This window comes from Phascolarctos cinereus, unplaced genomic scaffold (genome assembly GCF_003287225.1).
Source record: "Phascolarctos cinereus isolate Bilbo 61053 unplaced genomic scaffold, phaCin_HiC Scaffold_4;HRSCAF=312, whole genome shotgun sequence".
Classification (NCBI taxonomy): domain Eukaryota; kingdom Metazoa; phylum Chordata; class Mammalia; order Diprotodontia; family Phascolarctidae; genus Phascolarctos; species Phascolarctos cinereus.
Window position 1 is genome coordinate 503,286,502 of NW_027555847.1, and position 27,518 is coordinate 503,314,019.

Consider the following 27,518-nt stretch of genomic DNA (forward strand, 5'->3'; position numbering starts at 1 on the left):
CCTGTGGAAAAGGGGCCCACTATCCCAGCCACTTCCAATACTAACTGCCAGTACTGAAACAGGCAAGCTAGCTTAGTTGAAGTAGCAAGACACCTTGAAGGTGATACAAGAGGGGGGATTTGCCAACTAGATCAAACCACCTCCTCCACATTGACTACCATCTCCCTTAGTCTCCAGTGGAGAAATCTAGGACCTTAAGTAACAGGGATATCAGTGACTCCAAGAACACTGGCCCTATCCATTATCCTGGAAAACAACCCTAGTGGAAATGTATCCTGGCACCTGCCTCCTCAGCAGCCAGTTACTGAAGACCCAGAAAAGAAAGTTCTTGACAATAAAATCATTGGTGCTACCAAATGGTTTAACATCAGAACCAGAGATGATTTTATTGATGGAAACAAGACTGGAAAAGATGCTTTACCATCTGTTTTGCCATTTATATCCATGTGACTGGCAACTGAAATTTCCTATATGTTGTTTTCTATTCTATTCTACACTATTCCATTTTACTCTACTCTATTCTATTCTACTCTACTTTATTCTATTCTACTCTATTCTATTTTACTCTATTCTGCTCTGCTCTATTTTACTCTATTCTATTTCACTCTGTTCTATTCTGCTCTTCTCTATTCTATTCTACTCTACTCTTCTATTCTATTCTATTCTATTCTATTCTATTCTATTCTATTCTATTCTATTCTATCTATTCTAGTCTAGTCTAGTCTAGTCTAGTCTATTTAAATACGAGTTCCTTGAGAGGAGGAACTGTCTCACTTTTTATTTGTAGCTACAGCACTTAGCACTGTGCTTAATACATTTTAAAAATTCATTGATCTAAGCCTACTCTCTTCCTCTAGCTTCAGTTACATATCACTAACCATGTATTAAGCGTTTCAAATTATATGTCCCTATAGGCTCCTTAAACTCAATACCAAATATTACCTTCAAACCAAATTCTTTTCCAAACTTCTCTATTTTTGCCAAGAGCACCACCATCCTCCCAGTCTAGCCAAGTTGCACGCACACACACACACACACATGCACACATGTTTAGCCAATTCATTGTCTTACTGTTCTTCACAAGAAGTACTTCATCTTTGTCACCATAGGTTTGCACCGGCTGTCCTCCATGTCTAGAATTCACTCCCTCTTCACCTCCACCTCATAAAATTCCTATGTTCCTTTAAGACTCAGCCAAAAAAGGCCACCTTCTAAACGAAGACTTTTCTGATATCCTCCAAGTATCAGTACCTCCCCTCCAAAAAAATTATGCCATATTAATGTTGTAACTATTTTGTGTAACAATAGACCCAGGTGGGTTGAGAAACTTTTCCCCACTCCTTAGCACTGAGCCCATACAAATATTAGTTTAAGCACTGGGGACCTGCTCTTCTGAAAAGAGGGACCAACCATGTTTCTCATTGTCTCTGCCTTTTTAAACTTCATTCATGTGGGAGATCACTTAAAGAAAATCTAGGTTTGGTTCAAAATACAATATAAATCAAATACAGGTGAGGTTTTTTTTTTTCTTCTTACAGATTAAATGCTTAAAACACAAAAGATTCATAAACACACTGGGACAGCTAAGTGGCTCAGTGGATAGAATGCCAGGCCTGAAGTCAGGAAAACTCATCTTTGTGAGTTCAGATTGGGCCTCAGATACTTACTAGCTGTGTGGCCCTGGGCAAGTCCCTTAACCCTATTTGCCTCAGTTTGCTCATCTATAAAATGAACTGGAGCAGTAAATAGCAAACCATTCCAGTATCTTTGTCAAGAAAACCTCCAATGCAGCTACAAAGAATTGGACGTGACTGAACATGAACACAAATTTTAAAAGGCCTGATACATGATATAATAATATAAAACTGCTATAAATTGGGAGTGTGAATACTTGTATATACTCTACAGGTTTATTATAAGGAAAGTATATCATGTATGTTTTAAAATACAGTGTTAATGGAGGGTAGAGAGAAACTGACATGGTATTAAAAGCATAGATTTAATTCAATTCAATAAGCTTTTATTAAGTTCCTGATATGTGGAAGGCTTTGTGTCAAGGGCTGGGGATAAGAAGACATAAAGGAACAATCCTTACTCTCAAAGACCAATCTGCACCCTGCCCTTTGGGAGCCACTTTGCCTGCCATCTCATTTACACTATTGCTTTTGTCAGCCTTTAAGGCAGTAAGCACACCGCTTTGATGTTACTTCCTGCTGACCCTGTGCACCTGATACTCAGCAATACGTGGACTGTCTCCTTCCTTATTGGAGCATTACAAAGTAGTGATTGTGCTTCAAAATTGCCTGTTTCAGTTTTCACGGTTACAACTGATGTCTATATGATCACTCTTTCCACTTGTTGATTGCTTTTCTCTTTTAGTCATGGAGACCCTGGCTATAAACCATGTGCAGATAGAGCAGAGGGCCCAGGTTCCAGAGAAGTTTAATGAAAAGAAGGCCCTCCTGAGCCTGGTACCATTTGCATGTGGTTTTCATTTGCTGGATTTTTTTTCTCTTGGAGAAGAGCGAAATGCACAGGACACATACAAGGAAGGGAAAGAAAGGATAGAGCTTTTTGGTGTAAGAGTTTGACTTTGTTTCTCATTTAATGCAGCAAAGACATTTAACAGCACCCAAAGCATCATCATCATCATCATAACATTTATATAGTGCCTACTACGTGCCAGGCACTGGGCCAAGCACTTCACAAATATTATCTCATTTGATCCTCACAGCAACCCTGGGAGATGAGTGCTATTATTATCTCCATTTTACAGGTGGGGAAACTGAGGAAAACAGAAGTTAAGTGACTTGCCCAAGGTCACACAGCTAGTATGCATCTATAACTAAACTTGAACTCAGGTCTTTCTGATTCCATGCCCAATGCTCTATCTACTGTCCCACTTAGTTATCTAAAGAGACTCCGTCAGAGCCTGCAAAGCAGAAAGAAAGAAATATTAGGTGAGAGCAAGGGCGTGCCCTTTGGCCACCTTCTTTTGTCCCTCTGCCCATTCCATGAGCTATGGGTATAACCTGTACCAAATACAGATTTGTACCAATATCTATGCTTCCTCCTTGGCTGATTAAAAGGGAGCAGGGCTAGAGACAAATATGGTGGTCAAAATGCCAAAGCCCACATCTCCCCCTCTAGCATCCCATACTGAAGGACAGAGCCAGAACCAAGATGGTATGAACAGGACTTTGTCTGTGAGTCCTGAACTTAGAGGACACCAAATTTAGAGGCCAACAACAACCTCTGGCATCTTTAAGCAGCATTAAAAACTGCAGAACTCAGCACCTAGTACCAAACCGGCAGATGGTAGATTAAATTCCTCTCATTCTATTCCATATTCTGCTACCCCTACGGGCAGATCTGAAGATGGTATATTGGGATCTCCATTTCACACACACACACACACACACACACACACACACACACACACACACACACACACAGTTAGAGAATGTCCAACTGATGATGTCTTTTGTGTCATTTGCTGTAGGCACAATTTGTGATCTTTGCCGGGGGTACAGAAAGGCCTCGTTTCAGCTCCAGTGAATGCCTTTCTACACTGGAACCAGCCCTGACTCTTCCAGTAAGTCTTTATAAGGATCTGCAAGTTTAATGTACAGCAATTTTTTTTCAATTATCTTGATGCCTCTATAGATCTTTATTTGCTTTCTGGGGCATCCAGGGCATCTGGTTAAAAATGGAATACAATTCAAATAGTGGTCTCCTTGTTGGGGACTTGAGTCACGGAGTTTTTTCCTTTCAGAAATATAGCATTCACAGGAACCGCTGGGAAGCCCCTTGGCGTCCCAGTGGTTTGTGCCTTCTGTCCAAGTTCCCTTTATCATTGCACGTGACTGTATTTATACATAATCCATTTCCACCATGTTACTGGAAAGGCATTTAACCAGCTGCCAACAAAGCAGATTTCCCACCCTGCTCCATTACAATCCATGAAGTCAGTTGGCAGGGATTATACCTCGACCCAAAGAGCTGATCTCTATTGTACTCCCTCCTGGCTCTTCCCTGAGTGACCCATTATTCACTTGTGTTAATTTGATGTTCTATGTTGAATCCCCTGTCTTATAGAATTATTGTGATGCAGTCTTCACCTCTTCCCCACTCAAAAGCCAAGCCAGTCAAAACTTTCCAAATTAAAAGGGACTAGGATCCCCTCATACAGGAAAAGGAAGGGACTGTGAGGAGATGAATAAACATTCTCTGAATCCTGGTTGACTCTGAAAACAATATCATGATGCCACAGAGAAAAGCGGCCCAAGACAGAAGGGAAATCAATTTTCATTAATGATTTTGGATGTGCAATTGGTCTTGGGTTAATTATTCATTTGCATGAGAGTTTAGATTTATCACACTGATATGTAGATATTGGACAGGGTCTTAGCACCTCTGACCTATATTCAACGATATTACTTAACCCAATTTTCACTTCACATGCAAGACTCATCAGCCTCTGATTTGATTATTCAATAAGCATTGAGTTTAACAAGAATTTGTTAATCACCTCCTACGCCCAGCACTGTGCTAAGCAAGTGAGGGACAAAGACAAAAATAAAACAATCCTGCTTCCCAAAAGCTTTCACTCTACTGGGGGATGCAACATGTTCATGGAAAATTAAATATAAAATATATCTGATGTACTTTGCAGGGTGCTAGTAGGGAATCAAGGTTTCTTGAAGTGGCTCTTTGAAGGATGTTAGGAATTCTAAGAGATGATTGCAGTCTTCTTGAGAAGAATCTATATTGAGATCCATAGGAATCTACTCTAGAATGTTCTGTGGTGAGGGACCTCAATGGTAGTTCAACAGAATCCATTCTAATGCAACTGAAAGGTCTTATCTAAATTTTGCATCCCTCTAGCACACAGCACAGTGTTCTGTAAACAATGTTGCTCTTGTCAGTCATATCCCTCTCTTCCTGAGCCCATTTGGGGTTTTCTTGGCAAAGACACTGGAGTGGTTTGCCATTTCCTTCTCTAGTTTATTTTATAGATGAGGAGACTGAGACAAACAGGGTTAAGTGAGTTGCCCAGGGTCATGCAGCTAATGCTCTTTGGCCAGATTTGTCTGAGGCCAGATTTGAGCTCAGCAAGATGAATTAGGAAGACTCCAGGTCCAGCACGCTATTCACTGCACCACCTAGCTACTATTCTGTACGCCAAAAGCATTTAGTAAGTGGTGTGTGGTTTGTCCTTCCTTCTGGAAGAGGACCATGACATCTGGGAGTTGATGACATGACTTGCAATTGACTTTGATTTGAGTGAGGGAGGGCTGTGCAAAGTCATCAGTCTCACTTTCTCCTCCAGAGCCATCAGAGCCAGTGGCCACACATAGATCAGAATGACCAGACATAGCCCAGGATGCAGTGGAAGACCTTGGCCCTTTTAAGCTAAGGTCTTTCCAGGTTCTCACTTTGAGTGAGGCAACACCTATTCAGTGAATAGGTCTCTTTAGGAAGTGAGTCAAGGGATGGCCTCTTTAGTTAAAAAAAAAAAATCAGTCTGGGAGCGGAAGACCCTCAGGGGTGCTGGCCAAAAGAGAAACAGTTACTATTTACATTCACTCTGAGAATGAATGAATGAATGAATGAAATGAATGAATGAATGAATGAATGAATGAACTAGAAGATGAAAGTTCTGGATCTAGCCTATGAGCTCTGCAACTTTTGGCAAACCTCTTAACTTCTCTTCTTAATTCTAACTTAAAGATAACAATACTTGCCTTGTTTGCCTCTCAGAGTTATTTTGAGACTCAAAGGAGATAATATATGGGAGAGAGCTCTGAAAACTCTGTGGCTTTTATGTTTGTTCATTTAAATTGGGAGATGTTAAAGTTTACTCTCAGAACTATACTTGGTGACTTGTATTACCTTAGACAGGTAGCTAGAAATCTGAAGGGAGGAAATAAAGACTTTATTAACATGGAATTACTGACAGGAACAGAATAATGTCTGCTCAATGAAAGTGAATTTAGTAAGCTTGTGTTTATCACTAAAACCGGGCCCTGGAAGAATTAAGATGTGTTACCTACTCTAGCCTCTTGTTTTCAGTAAAGATCACACTTTTAGGCTGGTGTCTATCAACAGACAGCAGCAAACTGGCAGTGGATAGAGGATAGAGCTGGAATCAGGAAGATTCTTCTTTCTGAGTTCAAATCCAGCCTCAGACAATTACTAGCTGTGTGACCCTGGGCAAGTCATTTAATTTTGTTTGCCTCAGTTCCTCACCTGTAAAATTAGCTGGAGAAGGAAATGGCAAACCACCCTAGTATCTTTGCCAAAAAACAAAAACAAAAACAAAACAAAATAAAACCCAAATGGAGTCATGAAGAGTCTGACACTAGGGAACAACAACAACAACTATTAAGAGAAGAAAGTCCAATAATTCCCTCCTCCCCTACCCCACGACGGATTCCAATCATAAGTGTCCCACTGCCTAACCTGAATCCATTCTGGTATAGCCTCAATTTAGCAGTGAGGAGGTTAATCATAATAACAGTGAGCATTTATGTAGTAGTTACAAGCTGTGTGATCCTGAGCAAGTCATTTAACCTGCCTGACTCAGTTTCCTCAACTGTAAAATAGAAATAACAACAATATCTACCTCCCAGGGTTGTTTTGAGGCTCAGATAAAGCAATATTTGTAAAGTGTTTGGTTAGCACAGTGCCTGGCACATAGTAGGCTGCTAACAAATGCTTGTTTCCTTCTTCCTCCCTCTCTACGATATACTTAACATGTTATATTCTAGCTTCTGCTTAAAGATCTCCAGTGAGGGCATAACCTACTACCTCCCATGACAATCCACTCCACTCTTTGTTAACTCTAAATGTTAGGAAGGAGCCCCACCATCTTCCTACCCCACCCCATACCTCAAGTCTAAACTTATAGCTAATAGCATTAATAATAATAATAACTAGCATTTATATAGCTCTTTAAGGTTTGCAAAGCATTTAAAAATATGATCACATTTGATCTTCGCAACTACCCTGGGAGGCAGGTGTTATCATTAAGTCCATTTTGCAGATGAGCAAACTGAGATAGACAAAAGTTAAATAACTTGTTCAGGGTCATGTAGCTAATAAGCGTCTTGCCTCTTTGCAAGCTCTCTGCTTTCTGAATCAGGCAAAAGAGATTCATTACCTCTTCTTCATGACAAGACTTCAAATACTCGAAGATAACTACCATGGTCCACTTTCCAACTCTCTTCTCCAATCCCAGCTCCTTCAGCTGGTCTTCATGTGGTTTGAATTTGAGGTCCTATAAAATCCTGGCTGACCTCCTCTGAAACACCTTCACCTTATCAATCCCTTCCTAAAATGTAGTCCTGGGAATTGAATACACCATTCCAGATATTATCTGAGCAAAACAGCACACAGGAGAACTAATGCCTCTCTCTTCCTGGACACTAGTGTCCTCAATTCAGCCTAAGATTGTATTAACCAGAGGTATACCAATAAATGTTTAACAACCAGCTCCCTGAGGGAAAAAAATAAACTATGAGAAACTCTTTAAAGTTTAATTTGCATTATTAACATTCTTACCACCATTTTCTCAAGTCTAGATAATCAGCAAAACAATAAATCAAGCCCTGATTTGCAAATTTGGCATTTCACAACTTCAAGTGTAAATGTTCTCACTGAAAATTTAATAATCAGCTCTAACAAGTTGGTTCAAACTGGCTCCAGTACACCCCTGGATCAGCCTTCTTGGCTGCCACATCACCTTGGTGACTCATATTGAGTTTGTATTTCACTAAACCCCCTTGACCGAGACATTTTTCCAGAAGAGCTGCAGTCTAGCCATGTCTTTTTCATCTTCTACTGTTGGGGTTGATTTTTTGCATTCCATGTAAAAGACTTTTCTTTATGTCTTTTTAAAAGCTTGACCTAGTGTTCTTAGCCTGTCAAGTGATCTTCTTGAATTCTAATTCAACTCAACAATTATATATTCTTTTGTCCCCAGTTAAAGTACCAATCTTCAATCAGTGACACACTGACAAGTTTAGTCAGTGATCAAGTGATAAGTTTATCAGTTCTTTATCCTTATCAGTGATAAACTTAAGTTTATCAGTTCCTTTTCTGAAAGCAAGTTTTAATGGGGTATAACTAGGCAGCTCAGAGGCAACTGAGAGAGAGGCAGGAGAAGTTTATCAAAAGATAAGGCCAAATGTGGGAGGTGGGGGGGGAAGCAAATTTGTCTTCTTTACAAATTTTTCTTGGACTTACCCTAAAATTTCAAAGAAATAAGGGTTAAGAATTCTAATCTTGGCTCAAAGTACCAGTATTGTCCAAAGGAATTAGCCTTAAATAAGAGGTGGGGATTTGCAGAGACGTTTGCCACGGTACATACCTGAAGAAGACACTTTGTGCCTCACTTTCCCAATCTGTAAAATAGGGGAAAATAATGCTTCCTAATATGTAATATTTCTTGGGTAACCCAGCTTGAACTGATATTTTATAAAAACAAACAAACAAAAAAGACAAAGCATGATGCAAGCTGATTCAGGTCCACATTGTCTCCCCCTAGACTACTAGAATAGCTTTCTAACTGACCTACAATCTTTCCCTCACTCCAGGCCATTCTGTACATCGCTCCCAGAGTCATCTTAATGATCAGCTCTGATCATGTTGCTACTCTGCTCAAAAACCTTCAATAGTTCCCCTAATCCTACAGATAGAATCCCAAACTCTAAGCTGTCATTCAATACCATCCATAACCTACCTCCGACTCATTTTTCAAGCCTTAACCATATCATGCACCTCCCTATTCCATATCTTCCAGTCAAACTAGATTCATGACCGTACCCTGAGTTTGTCCTGCCATTTCCTAACTCCATGCCTTTACTTGAACTCCCCATTACCCCTAGAATTCTCACTGTCCAACCCCCTCCCAAAGCTCAACCACTTATTCAAATCTTATCCATCCTTCAAGGCCCATTTCAGGTGTAGCCTCTTAGGTGAAACTTTCTGTCATCCCCACTGCCAAAAGTGATCCCTCTTTTCTTCAGATCCCCAATTGCACGTGATTTCCAACACTCCTTAGGCACTCATCACATTCTGTTTGTCCTATATTGTATTCCTATCTCATATCTTTCACTAGAGTGTAATTTCCTTGAGTACAAAGACTGTATCTTATTCATTTTTGTCTTCACAGCACTTAGTAAGATGCCTTGCATGTGGCAGATGATAATATTTGTTCAACTTGTTGAAGTTTGCAGAAAAAGACTACAAAACTACTTGTCTTTAAGAACTAGGAACTCTTCAAATTCAGCTCAGATATAGTAAAAGATGAAAATAATAATAAATTTATATAGCACTTTAAGGTTTGCAATATTCTATATATATGTTATCTCACTTGATCCTCACAACAACCCTGGGAAGTGGGTGATACTATTATCCCCATTTTACAGTTGGGGAAACTGAGGTAGACAGAGGGTAAGTGATTTGCCCAGGGTCACATAGCTAGGAATTGTCTGAGGCAGGTCTCCAAGTCCAATATTCTGTCTACACTACCACTATGTTACCTAGTTTCCTAGAGTCTGATTGATTATTACTAATGATTTTTATTTACCTATTATAATATGTTCCAGAAGAATATGTCAAAAGCACCATCTCTATAGTCTGGCTTTGGATTTTGCAACTTCTTTGCCTCCAGCCCACCATCTGTGAACCAGGGAATCTATTCACCTACTCTGCAAAGGTGTTGAAAATTAATTAGCAAACCTTCAAAGGTGCCTTGAGTATGAACATGTTGCACAAAGGTGGCATATTATGGGTATCCTATTCTCCACTCACTTCCAATTACACTCCCTGTGTGTGGTATGGCCAAGACACCAGATCCCTTTGATTTCCAAAGGCCTCTGACTGCAGAACTAAGCTTGACATCATAACATACTGTATCATTAGAAGTCGTTAAAGTGTCAGCACCTTTGCAGGGATTTTGCACATTATAATGACTACATAATAGGGCCCTGGCCCAGTCCCTCTGAAGTCCACATTCCAGGCCAAAGCATCAGAGCAAAATGGAGTCAGCAGAGAGTAGCAGAAGTTCCCCGGGCAGCCAAAGAGTTTCAAATCATCTAGCAGAGAGAAGGGGGGAACTCTCAGAGAAGTTTGATTTTACTGACACCTCTTTCCCCATTACAGCAGTAGATCAATTGGACACTTCCCGGTTCTTGTTTACTTCCTTCTCCTTTTTATTTCACAGTATTTCCAATCATGTAGCTGCCAGGAAAGCAAGTGATGGCATTTCCATATAGAAAAGGCTAGGCTGCTTATTTTTGAACTATACATTTCAGAGCAGAGAGCCAATGGGTCAGATCTTCAGCTGGTTTTGGAGCTGCCTGCAGAACAAAGGAGCGGGAGGTCAAGCAACCCAAGCTGCCTTCCTGGCTTGGCTCAAAATCCCCGGTCACACCATTTCTCAGTCGCCTGGGCTGATCCTGTAGAATGTGCCCTTCTAGTTGGTAAATGATGGTAAACGCTTACTGAAGAGCATTCATTATTAATGATGAGTAAAGGAACTCCTGCCTCCTGTGGCAGAAGTAGATACATTTGCTCTGTATAATTGCCCTGTAGAGTTAGCAATGCGGTCATTCAGAGAAAATAAATTGCCCCTCTTCCCATAAGAGTCTCCCTAAGTGTCATGGGAGAGCCAGAGAGAGGTTGGCTGCTGGAAGGAATCTCTTAAAGAAGCTGTCCGAGAAAGTAGTGGAAGCAAATTTGCAAGGAATATCAGGGCTTTGGGGTGCTTGTGTGTGTGCGCGTGCATGTGTGTTTAATAGCTGTAAAACTGTTCTGTTGGCAGACAGCTTTGCTGAATGAGTGTACAGCATGTTTTATTTATCAGCTGCTATCAGCCTTAATCCTTCAGAGAAAGTTTCTCCTTTTCACCTATAACGGGGAAAAGGAAGAAAAACAAAAGTTTAAAGGATCAGAACCAGAAAAGGGTCTTGAGAGGTTATTGAATCCAAACCTCCTCATTTTACACATAAGGAAACTGAGGCTCAGAAACTTTAAGTGATTTGCCCAAGGTCACATACATATTAAGTGGTAGAGACAGGATTCAAATGTAGTCAGGTCTCCTCACTTCTAAGACGGTACTCTTTCCACTGTACAAACTGCCTCCCAACTAACTAAATTTGCCGTACAAATGCTATCTAGAAGAGTCAATCAACAATCGATAAATATTTATTAAGCACTTATTATATACCAGGCACTGTGCTAAGTGCTGGGGATATAAAAGGAGGCAAAAGACAGTCCCAACCTTCAAGGAGTTTACAGCATGATGGAATCTAAAAGTTGGAAAAGACAAGGAGCAAAAGGAATGATCAGGGGAACCAAAAGAAGAACACCTTCCCCAAAAACCTCAAAACAACACCCATTTATCCAAAGGGAAGTAATTTCACTCAGCTTAGCATTTAAGAAAGTGAGTCGCATAATATGATGATGTACCTAAAGAATCCTGGAGAATCAAGTGAAAAACTACTTGAAATAATAAACAACTTTAGCAAAGCTGCAGGCTATAAAATAAACCCACATAAATCATCAGCATTTCTATATATTACCAACAAAGCCCCACAGCGAGAGATAGAAAGAGAAATTCCATTTAAAATTACTGTAGAGATTATAAAATATTTAGGAGTCTACCTCCCGAAACAAACTCAGGAACTATATGAACACAATTACAAAACACTTTTCACACAAATAAAGTAATATCTAAATAACTGGAAAAACATCAGTTGCTCATGGGTAGGCCGAGCTAATATAATAATAATGACAATTCTACCTAAGCTAATTTACCTATTCATTGCCATACCAATCACACCACCAAAAAATTATTTTGTAGAGCTAGAAAAAATAATGACACGATTCATTTGGAGTAAAAAAAGGTCCAGAATATCAAGGGAATTAATGAAAAGAAATGTAAGGGAAGGTGGCCTAGCTGTCCCAGATCTTAAATTGTATTGTAAAGCAGCAATCATTAAAACTGCTTGGTACTGGCTAAGAAATAAAGTGGTAGATCAGTGGAATGGATTAAGTATACAAGACACAGTAGTCAATGACTATAGTTATCTATTATTTCATAAATCCAAAGATCCAAGCTTCTGGGATAAGAACTCACTCTTTGACAAAAACTGCTGGGAAAACTGGAAAAGAATATGGCAGAAACTAGGCATAGACCAAAATATCACACCATATACCAAAATAAAGTCAAGATGGGTTTAAGACTTAGATATAAAGGCTGATACTATAAACAAACTGGGAGAGCAAGGAATAGTTTACTGTCAGATTTATGGAGAACAGAAGAGTTCATGACCAAATAAGAGATAGAGAATATTATGAAATGCAAAATGGATAACTTTGATTACATTAAATTAAAAAGTTTTTGTACAAACAAAGCCAATGCAACCAAGATTAGGAAGGAAGTAGAAAATTGGGAAAGAATTTTTGCAACCAGTGTCTCTGATAAGGGCCTCATTTCTAAAATATATAGAGAATTAAGTCAAATTTGTAAGGTTACAAGTCATTCCCCAATTGATAAATGGTCAAAGGATATGAACAGGTAGTTCTCAGATGAAGAAATTAAAGCCACCTATAGTCATACGAAAAAATGTTCTAAATCACTATTGATTACAGAAATGCAAATCAAAACAACTCTGAGGTACCACTCACACCTATCAGATTGGCCAACATGACAAAACAGGAAAATGACAAATGTTGGAGAAGATGCGGGAAAATTGGAACACTAATACATTGTTGGTGGAGTTGTGAAATGATCTAACCATTTTGGAGAGCAATTTGGAACTATATACAAAGGGCTGTAAAAATGTGCATTCCCTTTGACCCAGCAATAGCACTTCTAGGACTGTATCCCAAAGAGATCATGCAAATGGGAAAAGGACACACATGTACAAAAATATTTATAGCACCTCTTTTTGTGGTAGCAAAGAATTGGAAATTGAGGGGATGCCCATCGATTGAGGAATGGCTGAACAAGTTGTGGTACATGAATGTAATAGAATACTATTGTGCTATAAGAAATGATGAGCAGATGGACTTCAGAAAAACTTGGAAAGACTTGTATGGATAGATGCTGAGTAAAGTGAGAAGAACCAGGAGGACATTGTACACAGTAACAGCCATGCTGTGCAAGGACTAATATTGATAGACTTAGCCCTTCTCAGCAATGCAAGGATCTAAGACATCTCCAAAGGTCTCATGACAGAAAATGCTATCCATATCCAGAGTAAGAACTATGGAGTTTGAATGCAGATCGAAGCATACAATTTGCTATTTTTAATTCTGTTTTATTTTGTTTCCTCTTCCTGGTGGTTCCTCCTTTTGGTTCCAATTCTTCCTTACAACATCACTAATGTTAAAATATGTTTAATAGGAATGTATATGTACAACCTATATCAGATTGCATGCCATCTTGGGGAGGGAAGTGGGGAGGAAGGTGGAGAAAAATTTAAAACTCAAGAGCTTATGGAAGTGATTATTGATAAATAAAAATAAACTAATAAAAAAATTAAAAGTGACTTGCCTAAGTAAGGACTGGGACAGTAATTACAAAAATTGAACAATCGGCTCCCAAATAGAGCAGACACAAAAATCTAAGGTGGAGAAAAAAAGTTCAGTAAAAGACACTTGCCAGGGAAATCTCTGACCAAGGCTAACTAGAATAACTAGTCATAAATGAGACTGATGGTTTATAGAAGAAGTGTCTCATGCAGCCTACAATGTTCCAAGTGCAGAGAAACCAGATTAAAATGTAACTTGGAAGTGTTTAACAAAATAAACAAAAATCAAATACAACATAGAAATTGTTAATTTGTGGTTTTCTAAGTCAACATGTGGTCCACAGGACTGAGATCTGTTTCTATTTTGGTTTGACACTACTGGTTTATAGGACACCTTCCAAGAAATAACCCATCCAGCAGTGTGATTTGGAGACAAGATTCCAATATGATTATGTATCTTTCTATATTCCATAAGGAAACTGCCAATATAAAATGCAAGCAATGTAAAACCAACATATTTTAATAACTATTTTTCAAATCTGTTTTAAATTTCCTAGGAGGAAAATAGCACTGAAAAGAGGCAGGTTTGGCAATATCTAGAGCCTACGAGGGTGGCTTCATTTATTCAATAGTTTTATTAAACAATTATTGAGTACCTCCCATATGTAAGGCACTGTGTTAGACATTAAGATGAGATATGAAGATCAAAAAAAAGACAAGAGTACCAACTCTTGAGGGCCTTACAACCTAATTATAAGATTTCAGAGAAAGAAGAAATTATTTCAATTTGGGATGAGCAGGAGAAAGAATCATTAGCATTCTTTGTTAAGTCAATTTTTACACTGATGCTGATTTCAAAAAGTTGATGGAATTGTGAACTGATCCAACCATTTTGGAGAGCAATCTGGAATTATGCCCAAAGAGTTATTAAACTACCTACATCCTTTGACCCAGCAATACCACTACTAGATTTATTTCCAAAGATGATTAGGGAAAGAGGAAAATAACCTGTATGTTCTAAAATGTTTATGGCAGCTCTCTTTGTGGTGGCAAAGAACTGGAAATTACAGAGATGCCCATCAATCGGGGGAATGGCTGAACAAGTCATGGTATTTGATTGGGATGGAATACTATTGTGCTACAAGAAATGATGAGCTCAATGATCTTAGAAAAACGTGAAAGACTTGCATGAAATAACGAAAAGCAAAATGAGCAGAACCAAGAGAACATTGTATAAAGTAACAGCAATATGGTTTTAAAACAATTATGAAAAAAATAAGTTATTTTGACTATTACAAAAACCCAAATTAATTATAAAGGAAATATGAAGAAAGATGCTATCTACATCCAGAGAAAGAACTGATAAATAGAAGTACATACAGAATAATTTTACGTATATAGCATAGTGTGGCCCTTTGACTGAATCCAAATGGGCTGCACTTGAGGACCTAGAGGGCCACATGTGGCCTCGAGGCCATAGGTTCCCTACCCCTGGTTAGGGTTCCTAGACTTTTTTGGCTCTGGAGAGGGCATTCTATCCTAACTTCAATAGGACTTGGGCTACTGAAAGGACCCCTGGTTCACTTGAGCAATACTTCAGTTCCCTTAACCTGGGAAACCTAATTCAGACAAGGGAGCTCCCTTGGAGTCAGGATGGATGCACCATCTTTACAGTCTTCTTACACCTTACTTTCCAACATGTACCTTTCGATCCAGTGACAATGGCTTCTTGGCCGTTCAATGAACGAGATACTCTACCTCGCAACTCTTGCATTCTTGCTGGCTGGCTCCCCACCCCACCCCCACCCCAGCCCTGGTCTGGAACACTCTCCCTGCCCCACTCTACTGATCTCCCTGGCTTCATTTTTTAAATCCCAACTAAAATACCACCTTCTACAGAAAGCTTTCCCTAACCCCTCTTAATTCCAGTGCCTTACCTCTTTTAATTATTTCCTATTTATCCTATATCTAGTTTGCTTTGTGTGTGTGTGTATGTGTGTGTGTATGTATGTATGTATGTATATATACATTTTGCACATGTTTCAGTTCTTCATTCTACCCAAAGCAGGCCCCCAACATGCCATCCTAGTTGATGTGAGCATGTGCCAAACCCCCATTACAACCTTTCCCCACCACCTTTGAAAAATGCTGTCCTTTTACCCTACAAATGGGCATGCAGTATATTTACGTCAAAAACTGTTGTGATAACAGATGACACCTCCCGATTAGGTCACAGTGACCATGAGAGCTGTCCTTTGATGCCTCCTGGAGTACAGATTTCACTAATGGGGTTGTCCTCAAGATTAATTAGTAAATCTTATCTTGTGGGAGGATTCACCACTCTGTCCTAGTTAAGAAAAGGAAACTGACAGATTTCCATTGTCTTTTTTCCCATATTCTTTTCTCTCAGAGGGCTCCCACTCCCACCTTGGGAGGGTGAAGAATTCCTTGCCCCCACCCCAAACATCAAGAGCTGTTAAAAGAGAAGCAGGGAGAGTATTTGGACAATGTTCTTCCTAGTTAGAGAAGGGGGAGATTTCTGCTCAACACTAGTCTTTGAAGTCGAATCACAATTCAATTCTAGAATTGAAAAGATCTAACCTTTTAGCCAAAGAAGGGGGATTTCCTGGCCATCATCAGACTTGAGGTTGGTAACACCAATTTAAGAATTGAGGAATCTGGCTTTCTATTAAGAGAAGGGGAAATTCCTGAGCAGTGTGACACTTGGAAAGGATAAAGGATTGCCTCAGTGCTGAAAGGAGCAGAATCAAGGAGCTAGAGTTACCATATGGAGAAGCAAGAAACCTGGATGTTGGTTGTACCCCACTTTGATAATGAAGCTATTAGATAATGAAGGTCTGGTGGGAAGCTCTGGTATTACATAACCTATATATGTTATATAATTATATAACCTCTGGTATTGTATAACCTTCTGTGGAGAGTCTAAGACCTCATGTGACCTCTAAAGGATCAAATACAGTTTCACCAAAATGTCAGGGAGTTGCCTATCTAGCAAACCTAAAAATGAGTTTCTATTTTGGAAGGGATGTCCAAATAAAAAGATTACATTATAGTTGAGGGTTCGGAAATAGAAGAACCTGTAGGGGAAAAGAGACTTACCGAAATGTCTGAGGGTTGGCCTAGCAATGACAGCTAAGTTCCCTTCTCAGAAGAGTCCAAACCATGGAATAATCTTGAGGAGGAGAAAAAGTGGGCTCCATTGAAGAGGGGAGAGAATTGTATTGATTTTAGGCTATTGTGAGTTTACATATTTCTGCATTTGTTAATTGGTCTTTTGCATTTTCTTTGGGCCAAAATAAAAGCTGCTCTCTTGGAGTCAGGATGGATGCACCATCTTTACAATCTTCTTACACCTTACTTTCCAACATATACCTTTCGATCCAGCCTCTTGGCTGTTCAATGAACGAGATACTCTACCTTGCAACTCTTGCATTCTTGCTGGCTGGCTCCCCACCCCTACCCCTGCCGCGGTCTGGAACACTCTCCCTGCCCCACTCTACTGATCTCCCTGGCTTCATTTTTTAAATCCCAACTAAATGCAGTTGTTACTTAGAGTGCTAACATACAAGGTAGAAAACCTAAAAGTCACATGTGTAAAGACTGGGATTCAAGTCATATTCTGAGATTTCACAGAATAAACTATGAGTAGCATGCAATATGGAACAAAAAGTTAATGATATTTTGGGATCACTCCCAACACTGTATGTCATTTATGTGAGGTCAGAAATTGGGAGTCCTAGGCCATAGGTTAGAGGCATGAGGCCTGGAGTAAAGAAGACTCATCTTCTAAAGTTCAAATCTGGCCTCAACACTTACCATGCTTCACCACATAATCATCACAGATTTATGCCAATTTTTTTTTTGCAAAAAAATGGAGTGTGACCATTATGTGAAACTTTTTAAAAATTATGCTGGTATTATTTAAAAATCATTTGTTACTAAACTGTCTTTGGTGCAAGATTAGGATACATGGAATACTCCTGAATATATGTTACAACTGAATACTGATAATGCCATGCACTGAGAATTCTAGGCTCATGGCTTTCAATGTACGAAAGAGAAATGCTTATCCATGTGCCACTGGTGAATACATTGCTGCTCTGTTTACCTTTTAAGTGGCACAATGAACAGGATTATACCACACAACGATTATGCAATGAAAGGTCATAAACCAATTTTTGAACTGGAAAATACAGGGTGCAACAATTATGTGGTGGAGATGATTATGTGGTGAAATATGGTACTAGCTATGTGACCCTGGACAAATCACTTAACGCTGTTTACCTCAGTTTCCTCATGTGTAAAATGAGTTGGAAAAGGAAATCGCAGAGCACTGTAGTATCTTGCCAAGAAAAACCCCACATGAGGTTACAAAGAGTCAGACATGACTGAAAACAACTGAACAACAAAAAACCACAGGTTATATGACTTTCTTTGATCCTGCTTTTCTATCCAGCTACCTCCTGGAGTCCACTTCTGCAAATAGGAACTCAAATTTGAGAGGCAGGTCCCCAGACAGCAGCTGAATCCTTCTGGCTTCATGGTCCTAGGGATAATTCTAAATGGCTGGGAGTGTCTAGTATTGTCACTCACGAGTGTGTGTGTGTGTGTGTGTGTGTGTGTGTGTGTGTATGTCTCTCTCTCTCTCTCTCTCTCTCTCTCTCACACACACACACATACACACACATACACACACACACATTCTAGTATGCTTCCCATGATCAAAGACAGCCAGATTTAGTGAGCTTTTCAAAAGGTGCTTCATTAAGGGTCAGCTAGGTGGCGCAGTGGATAGAGCACCAGTTCAAGTCTGACCTCAGACACTTGACACTTACTAGCTGTGTGACCCTAGGCAAGTCACTTAACCCCATTGCCTAGCCCCCGCCCCCTGCCAAAAAAAAGTGCTTCATTAAGAAGGAATAAAAAAAAAAGAAGGAACAATGAAGACAGTTGGTACAAAATATAAATTCTCTCAAATGGGGGTGGGCACTCTCCTTTTATCCACCCAAAGTTTCTGGGGAGATTAGGTTCCAAAAGTTCAAAAGCTATGAGACATATGCATAAAGAATACATTTGGCCAAAGGGTAAGTTCCCAGTTCCTGGTTATTCGGAGTCCTTTTTTCCCTTTCACTAGTCCTTATGAGATTGTCCTTAAATGTAGCTCTCTTCTAAGCTGAGAATCAATGCTTTGGTGAGTCCATAGACTGAACTTATTTCCAGTACGATGGGTCACGCTCCCTGAAGCTGCCGCTGACCTCAGGTGACTGTCTTTCCACATAGGTCTGCAGGTGCCTGATTGTTAGTCACCACCACTTCAGTAGTTGATGCTACTGTCTGTCGTCGCCAGAGATTTGGATGGGATTTCTGAATCTTCCAAATAGCGTTTGGTCATCTGAGATGGAGGAAACTGGGTTGGGTAAGGCAGGAAAAGTGGGAAAGGGGGAGGAGGAGAGAGAGAGAGAGAGAGACAGAGACAGAGAGACAGAGACAGAGACAGAGACAGAGACAGAGAGAGAGACAGAGACTTTTCCATTCTGACCCTGCCAAGTAATTCCCTTTCATAAGCTTGGCTGAAACTCCTCCACCAATTACACTGACCTTCCACTGAATTGATCTTGCACTGCCTTGTTTTATACCTAGGTCAGGAAGCATGTCAGCCAATCAAAGGATGTTTCCTGTGTGGTATCATCCATACCTGTCCAATGACCAAAGCATTTTGCTCCTCTCAAATTAAGGATTTGTTCAAATCTAGTTTACACTTTTGATTAGTTGATGATTCAGCTGAGCTCAATTACATTAAAGGGCTAGAGAGATCAGACATTTTTTTTCTTGGCACCAGAAGACAGAATTAGGAACACAGGGTTCCTTGTAGAAGTCACAAAGAAGTAAATTTGTTTTAGGAAAGATTTCCTAAAACCTTGAGCTATCCAAATGTGGAATAGACTGCCTTATAAAGTAGCACCTGCCCCATACCGCTCAGCCAATCTGTTCTAAAGGAAAGATGGAAGACAAATTTGCCAGGAACCATTGTCGTAATGCAGATTCTTCTTCCGGTGGGACTACAACCTCTTTGCATACTGTGAGTTGATAAATTTCCACTCAAAGGGAAGTAAAGTTATCCCTCTTAACCTCTCAAGGTCCTACCATTAAATAATAAAACTCCACCTGGTACTTTTTCAGACAAAACAGAAAGCCCCAAACATAGCATTTTCCCTTTTCCTTAATATTGATGTAATTTAAGATGTGACGAAAAAGGGGATGAAATGTTCTGTTTCATATTTATTGAATGTCCTCAACATGCTAGTGCTGTATTGATTTCCCAACAGGACTCTTTCACTGACTTCTAGGAATCAACATTCCAGGAAGCATGACAACATATTCCATATACAGTTATTTAAACACATAAATAATACCCAAAAAATTTATGTTCATGCCCATGTAGATGCTGATCACTTCTCAAGACTAGTTGTACTTTTAAAAAAAAAAGTTTTCTTCATGACTGTTAAAATCCTTCTTTATGATGTGTCTCCATAACTTCTGTCAGGGAGCCACGTGAAGTAGGGAAGTATGATCCTACTGAGTTAGCTCAGTGGATCCTCCCCATACCCTCCAGCCTCAACTGTCTGGGTATTTTAAGCAAGAATGAAAGTCTGAGTTATGCCAGTAATTGCTTCAGTGCCCCATATTCTAAACGTAACTATAGTCTGTCTATGAGGAATTGGATAGGAGGAATTGACTTTACTTCTCAGAAAATTATTCAAATAGGTATATGTTAGAATAATATTCACATGCATATAGTACTTTGAGGGCAGCTACTTGACATAGTGGATAGAAAGCCAGCCTAGAGCCAGGAAGACTCATCTTCCTGAGTCCAAATCAGACCTCAGACACTAGCTGTGTGACCCTGGGCAAATCACTTCACCCGTTTGCCTCAGTTCCTCATCTGTAAAGTGAGCTGGAGGAGGAAATGGCAAAGCACTCCAGTATCTTTGCCAAGAAAACTCTAAATGGGGCCATGATTGAAACCGACTCAACAACAATAAATACATTAGAATAATAGTTCACAAGCATATAGTACCTTTATGGCTTACAAAGCAATGTCTTTTCCATGGTTGGAAATATGAATGATAAATTAGAAAGAAAAGAGTGTTGAGAGGGGGCAAATTCAGGCATAGGGTATTATCAAATGAGGTCTCACCAGTGCTGATGAAATATCCAAGTTAACAAGCTCTAAATAGGATTGGCTGTTATCAACAAAATGCTGCTGATGCTAAATCTTGCATGTGATACTAAATTAGCTATCATTACTAACACCAGCAAAGGTGGGAAACTATTCCTGCTAATAAAATATAAATTGCATTGAGAAATTGCAAACCAGCAACAGCAGCACTGACTTGAAACAGAGAGATTTTGTGAATGAAAAAACTTGGAAAGCAGTATACACGCGCACACACACACCACCCTAGAGCAATAGTATATGAGAGATATCAAATTAGATAAGAGGTGGTGTTATCTCTCAAGAAATAAAGTCAAAGCTATTTTTAGCCATTGATGAAGGAGCTCTGTGTCTGGAACAGGGAGGTGACAGTTCATCTGTCACTTGCTCATTCTGGTGAGATAGCCTGTCATGCTCTGCATCTGGTTTTAGATCACTAAGAATAAGACAGGAGCAAGGAAGTTGGAAGGAATCCAGAAGCCAACAGCAAAAGCAGCAAAGGCAAACGGAGGAGCCTAATGTATTTTGTTTGCCTAAAATACGGTGAAGGGGAGAGGAAGTGGGGAAAGTCTATCAGCCAGTGCTAAGAGGAGAGTACAGTGGGAAGTATATTGGATTTGGGGTCAGAGAACCTGCATTCAAAATCTTGCACACACACCCCCGCATACACACCTTAGACAGCTAGGTGGTACAGTGCATAGAGCACCAGGCCAGGAGTCAGGATGTTCATCTTCCTGAATTTAAATCTCACCTCAGACACTTAATAGCTGTGTGATCCTGTGTAAGTCACTTAACCCTGTCTGCCTCAGTTTCCTCATCTGTCAAATGAGCTGGAGAAAGAAATGATAAACCATACCAGTATCTTTGCCACAAAAACCCCAAAATGACTGAAAAACAACTGAATACCACCACTATCACCTTATGACCTTGCATAAGTCACATAACTTCTCTAGGCCTCAGTTTCTTCATCTGTAAAATTAATGAGTTAGACTAAATGATCCATAATGTCCCTTCCCTCTCTCAATCTATGACTCTATGATCTTAAGGATGTAAGAAAGTAGAAAATAAATTTTAATTAAGAACAGGGAAATCAAACTAGGCATAAGATGAGACAATAAAAGGCAGCCAGGTAGGCAATGGATAGAGTGCTGGGCCTGGGGTCAGAAAGACGAGTACAAATATAGTCTTAGACACCTACTGGCATGTGATCCGTTTGCCTCAGTTTCCTCATTTGTAAAATCGGGATAATAATAGCACCTACCCCCAGGAATGTGCAGGATCAAATGAGATACTTGTAAAATGCTTTGTAAACCTTAAAGCTCTCTGTAAAATTCTAGTGATGGTGATAATGAAATAAATGGCCATTCACTCTCAGATAAATAGCTTATTTATATGCTAATTCCCATCTAAGAGAAATTATATATGAAAATCAAAGCTACCTGAGTCTCAGTGGCAAAACAGAGAAATCATCAAAATTGACAGAAATGCAACATGATGGCAAAGTATTATAAGTTTGTTGATGATGGCTCTGATTTTTCCTCATTTTACTGCCTGTGCAACTATACATTATTGTAAATTTTGCCCTGGTCTTATTAATGAAGGAAAAAAAGATACGGCAAGGTAGATAAATTAACACTACTAAGAAAATCTTATGTTCTCTTTGTTCTACTCAATCAAAACCAACACTTAGATAAGTAATTTAGTCAGGGAATAATAGCAGAGGAGTTGCATTGATATAAAAGCAAAGAAGCTACCAAGGACATCTCCTTCATGGCTTGAAACTCAAAATATTGTCCTGAGATAATGGAAAACTAAGTCCTATCCCACCCTACACTGACTATGCCTCTCTATTATGTTCAAGAGTTAGCTCAGGGTCCTTCTATGGGGGTCTCATTTAAAAGCAGACCCACTTATTGGTGCCTCAAAAACAGAGCCAAACATTAGCTAAGAAATGGCTGCTTAGTGATTTACTGAACCTTGCTGAGTCTCAAATTCTTAATCTATAAAATGCAACTATCCCAAAAATACCTATACCTCGTAGGGTTTTATGAAGATCATGAGATAATGCATGAAAGTGTTTTGCAAACTTTAAAGCATAGTGTAAATGTCAGTTATTATGTCATAATAATAAAGTAAAATAATAATGTATGCCTCCATTTCTATATCTATAAAATGGAAATAGAAATAGTTACTTCCTCTCGTTTTTGTGAAGATCAAATGAGATAATATTTATAAAGCACTTTGTAAACCTTAACAAGCTATATAAATGATGATGATGATGATGATGATGATTTATTTCATGGATTTAAAACTAGAAGGAACACTAGAGGTCCTCTATTATAATCTACTGATCTTATAGATGAGGAAATTGAGACCCAAAGAAGTTAAAGGATTTAACCAAGATGAAATAGACAGTAAATGGCAGAGTCAGGATTTAAAGCTAGATCCTCCGACTCCAAAACCAGAAATCTTTCTGCTACTGCTAAAAATAGCTAGCGTACTGACAAAATGATGTCACAGTTGTAGGCCAGAAAAAAATTAATGGAAATAATAGAAGCCACATGATTGTGCAGAAAAATCCCTTAACTATATACAATAACTTTTAAAAACCCAAAAACATGGGAGAAGAATCACTTTGTTCCACAATAACAGCTGGGAAAATTGAGGACCACTGTGATGGGAAAATGGATTTAGACCTTCTACTTATACCATGTAACACAATAAATTCCAAATGGATAAAGTATCACAAATAGGATAAAAAGTTACAGTGTAAAAAGATCAGAAATGAATGGAAAGTTATATTTTTCATATGAAATGGGAGAAGAATTGGTAACTACCTGTGGCATAGAGAATATTATAAAAGACAAAATAGACAATTTCAATTACATGAGATTGGAAATTTCTGCACAAACATAATAATTACCGTTATAATAAGAAAAAAAGATATTGGAGGGGGGGAACTTCTCAGTAAACATCTCATATAATAGCCTAAAATCCAAAATCTATAGGGAAGAAAAATAAACCTATTAGATTAAGAACCATTCACTAATAGATAAGTCATTAAAGGATATAAACAAAAAGTTTTCAAAAGAAAAATGCAAAGTATTAACAACCACCTGAAAAACTGTTCAAAAGCAAGTAATCAACAAGCATTTATTAAGTGCCACTATGTACCAAGACCTGTGCCAGGTGATAAAAATTAAGTAGTCTCTGCCTTATTGGGATCACTAATAATCAGAGAAAAGTAAACTAAAACATCATTGTGTTATTACCTGCCATCCATCAAAGTAGAAAAGGTGGAAAAATTCAAATTAGAGGGAATACAAAAAGGAAGGCTAATTGTTTGGGATTATGAAAGAAAACAACTAAATTGTTTGTACTCTGTGACCCAGAGATCTTGTTACTTGGTTTATACCCCCGAGGAAATTATTGGTAGAAAGAAAAGACTGAAATGTACAAAAATATTTATTGAAGCATTATTTGTAAAAGCAAACAGGCTAAAAAAACAAATTGATTGGAGAAATACTTGGATCTATGATTTCATCAATTTGGGTGTTCCTTCTAATTATGCAAATCAAAAGCCAGCCATACAAATCTTTTTTTTTTTTTTTTTGGTTTTTAGGCAATTAGGGTTAAGTGACTTGCTCAGGGTCACACAGCTAGTAAGTGTCAAGTGTTTGGTCTGAGGCTGGATTTGAACTCAGGTCCCCTGACTTTCAGGGCCGGTGCTCTATCCACTGCGCTGCCTAGCTGCCTAGCTGCCCCCATCCATACCAGTCTTCACCTGTGTCCTATCAAAAGATCAGCTGGAGGGTCCACCCAGTGTGCTGGAGGTTTTCTTTCCTCTCTCCTCACATTGAGTGAATACTGGGGAAGCATCAGGTGGGCCTATTACCCTTCATTCTTACCACAAGATCAGCTTATCTTCTTTGTGATCACACCTTGATGTGCCCCTTTCCTCCAGTTCTCATTCCTAGCTCCTTATTTGTTAGTTGTTGCAGCTGGCTGGCACCCACCATGTTCCTCTCCATTGTATTTGAGCTATACTCATTTTTAATTATTTGGACACTAATGTTTCGTGACACATCATCATGCAGTAACACTAGTAAAGTACCGATATCTGTATCTATATCTATATCTATATCTATATCTATATCTATATCTATATCTATATCTATATCTATATCTATATCTATATCTATATCTATATGTGCATATAGATATAGATATAGATATAGATATATGCATACACACACCTATATTAAAGATGGTCCTTTTTTTAAATAGAAGTTTGGGAATTAAAAGAGCTCTGTCATTTCCTGGAACCAACTCAGCCTATTCTCCTCCTCCAGTTTAATTCCAATCTCAATCCATAGTCCATTTATGTTTTCTATCTAAGAGACATATCTTGATGTATAAGATCTATATGTTGTCTATCTAACTCCATGTCATAAATGAGATATTAGGAATTCTTCATCCACTTGGCTTTTCCTTTGTGAAGGGCTCCAGGGGTGGGGAACCTGTGGCCTGGAGGCCACACATGGCCCTCTAGGTCCTTAAGTGCAGCTGTTTGACAGAATACAAACTTCACAGAACAAATCCTTTTGTTAAGGGGATTAGTTAATTGATTGTCTGGGTTAGAAGCCAAATCCAGGTTTTCTGACTCCGAATGCAATGCTCTTGCACTACACTACACCAAGTTCTCCCTTAATCTGGCTTTAAACTAACTTTGTAGCTTTCTCTCACACTAATTCTGTTCAATTATCTGTGCTATAAAGAGATTAGACTACCCCCCCTCTCTCACCCAGATATGTCTATTTTTTTTATTTGTATCATTCCTTAGACCTGGAATGTTCTGTCATTGAGCTTTACCAGATGAAACCTAATTATCTTTCAGGACGTAGCTCTAATGTCTTCTCTACAAAACCTCACCTCTTCTCCCATCAGAAATTCATTCATTTACCAAGCATTTATTCTTGTTCATTCATTCATTCATTCATGTCCCATTCTGTGACCTTGTGGACAGTTCTGTCCATGGGTTTTCTTGGCAAAGATACTGGAGTGGTTTGCCATTTCTTTGGTACACTGTGGTGAAAAGAAGAACTTGGTACAGGGTAGTACAAGAATATTGCATTTGGAGTCAGAAACCTGGATGTGGCTTCTAACCCAGACAATCAATTAACTAATCCCCTTAACAAAAGGATTTGTTCTGTGAAGTTTGTATTCTGTCAAACAGCTGCACTTAAGGACCTAGAGGGCCACGTATGGCCTCAGGCCGCAGGTTCCCCACCCCTGAAGCCCTTCACAAAGGAAAAACCAAGTGGATGAAGAATTCCTAATATCTCATTTATGACATAGAGTTAGATAAACAACATATAGATCTTATACATCAACATATGTCTACCTTAATAAAATGATTTGTTCTGTGAAGTTTGGATTAGGTCAAAGGGCCACACTTAAGGACCTAGAGGGCCACAGGTTCCCCACCCCTGGGAGGCCAAACTCTACTGAGTGGCATCTCCTATCACATCAAAATAATTCAAAATTTCTGAAAGATAGAATAACAAAGATAACCTTGTTTGATATCTCTCAGATCATTAACTTCAGGTAAGTTATAAAACCAGGATAAAGGTACTAGCCAAAGGTGTCTGTCTTTGTGTTGGAGGAGATCCAGTAGAGTCTAAATTAAACATAAGAGTTAATATTTGATCCTACAGGCAATGGGAAGTCATTGGACTTTATTGAGTAGGGGAATTATATGGCCAGATCTTCGTTTAAGGAAATTCACTTTGGTAGCAATGTGAAGAATTGGCTAGAATGGTAAAAGACTTGAGGCAGGAAGACCAATTAAATGGATGTTGCAGTAATCTAAATGAGGGGTGATGGGGACTTGTACTAAGAGGAAGTTGCATGAGTAGAAAGAAAGACCCAGATGTAAAAGATTTTGTGGAACTAAAAATAGCAAGATTTAGCAACTGAGTCAAGGATGACCCTGAGGTTGCAAGTTTGGGTGAGTAGGAGGAGAAATTACACAACAGTAAAAGGCAAGTGGGAGAAAAGGGAGAATTTGTGGAAAAAGAAAGGAAGGAAGATCAGAATCATATATTACTCATTTTCATACATGGAACAAAACTTCACATAGTAGGCACTTCATAAACGCTTAGGATAGCTAAATGGCTCAGTAGATAGAATGCTGGGCCTAGAGTAAGCAAGACCTGAGTTCAAATGTGACCTCAGACACTTACTACCTATGTGGCCTTGAGCAAGTCATTCTTTGGTTCTCATTTCTTCATCTGTGAAATTATGAGGTCAGTTGAATTGGTTTTTAAAGGGTGTTTTAGGGGCAGGTAGGTGGCGCAGTGGATAGAGAGCCGGCCCTGGATTCAGGAGGACCTGAGTTCAAATCTGGTCTCAGACCAGACACTTGATACTAGCTGTGTGACTCTGGGCAAGTCACTTAACCCCAGCTGTCTCGCCAAAAGAATAATAATAAATAAATAAACTGTCTTTTAGCTCTTAAGCCTAACATGCTAAGAAGTTTGGATTTTATTCAGTAGGCAACAGAGTTCCTGCTTGATGAATGAGCAGAGAAATTTCCAAATCTGATCTGCACATAATTATGATTAATCTGGTAGTAGTATGACAGATGGTTTGATAGGGTAAGCAACAGGAGCTATGGATGTAGATTGTTTAGGAAATTATTCCAGTGAGTCCCCCAAATGGAGTGATAATGA

The 27,518-nt window shown here is 39.1% G+C and overlaps 2 long non-coding RNA genes across 3 annotated transcripts in view; one reads left to right on the forward strand and one right to left on the reverse strand.

Moving 5' to 3' along the window:
* The window catches only part of LOC110195819 (uncharacterized), a 91,644-nt gene that overhangs the window by 13,816 nt on the left and 50,310 nt on the right, over positions 1-27,518 (forward strand). The window contains exon 2 of the long non-coding RNA XR_002321018.2: positions 3,503-3,595. This is a non-coding gene — a long non-coding RNA (uncharacterized LOC110195819). The remainder of the gene's footprint in view (positions 1-3,502; positions 3,596-27,518) is intronic.
* LOC144456983 (uncharacterized) overlaps positions 1-27,518 on the reverse strand; it is an 85,383-nt gene that overhangs the window by 5,096 nt on the left and 52,769 nt on the right. The window lies entirely within an intron of this gene.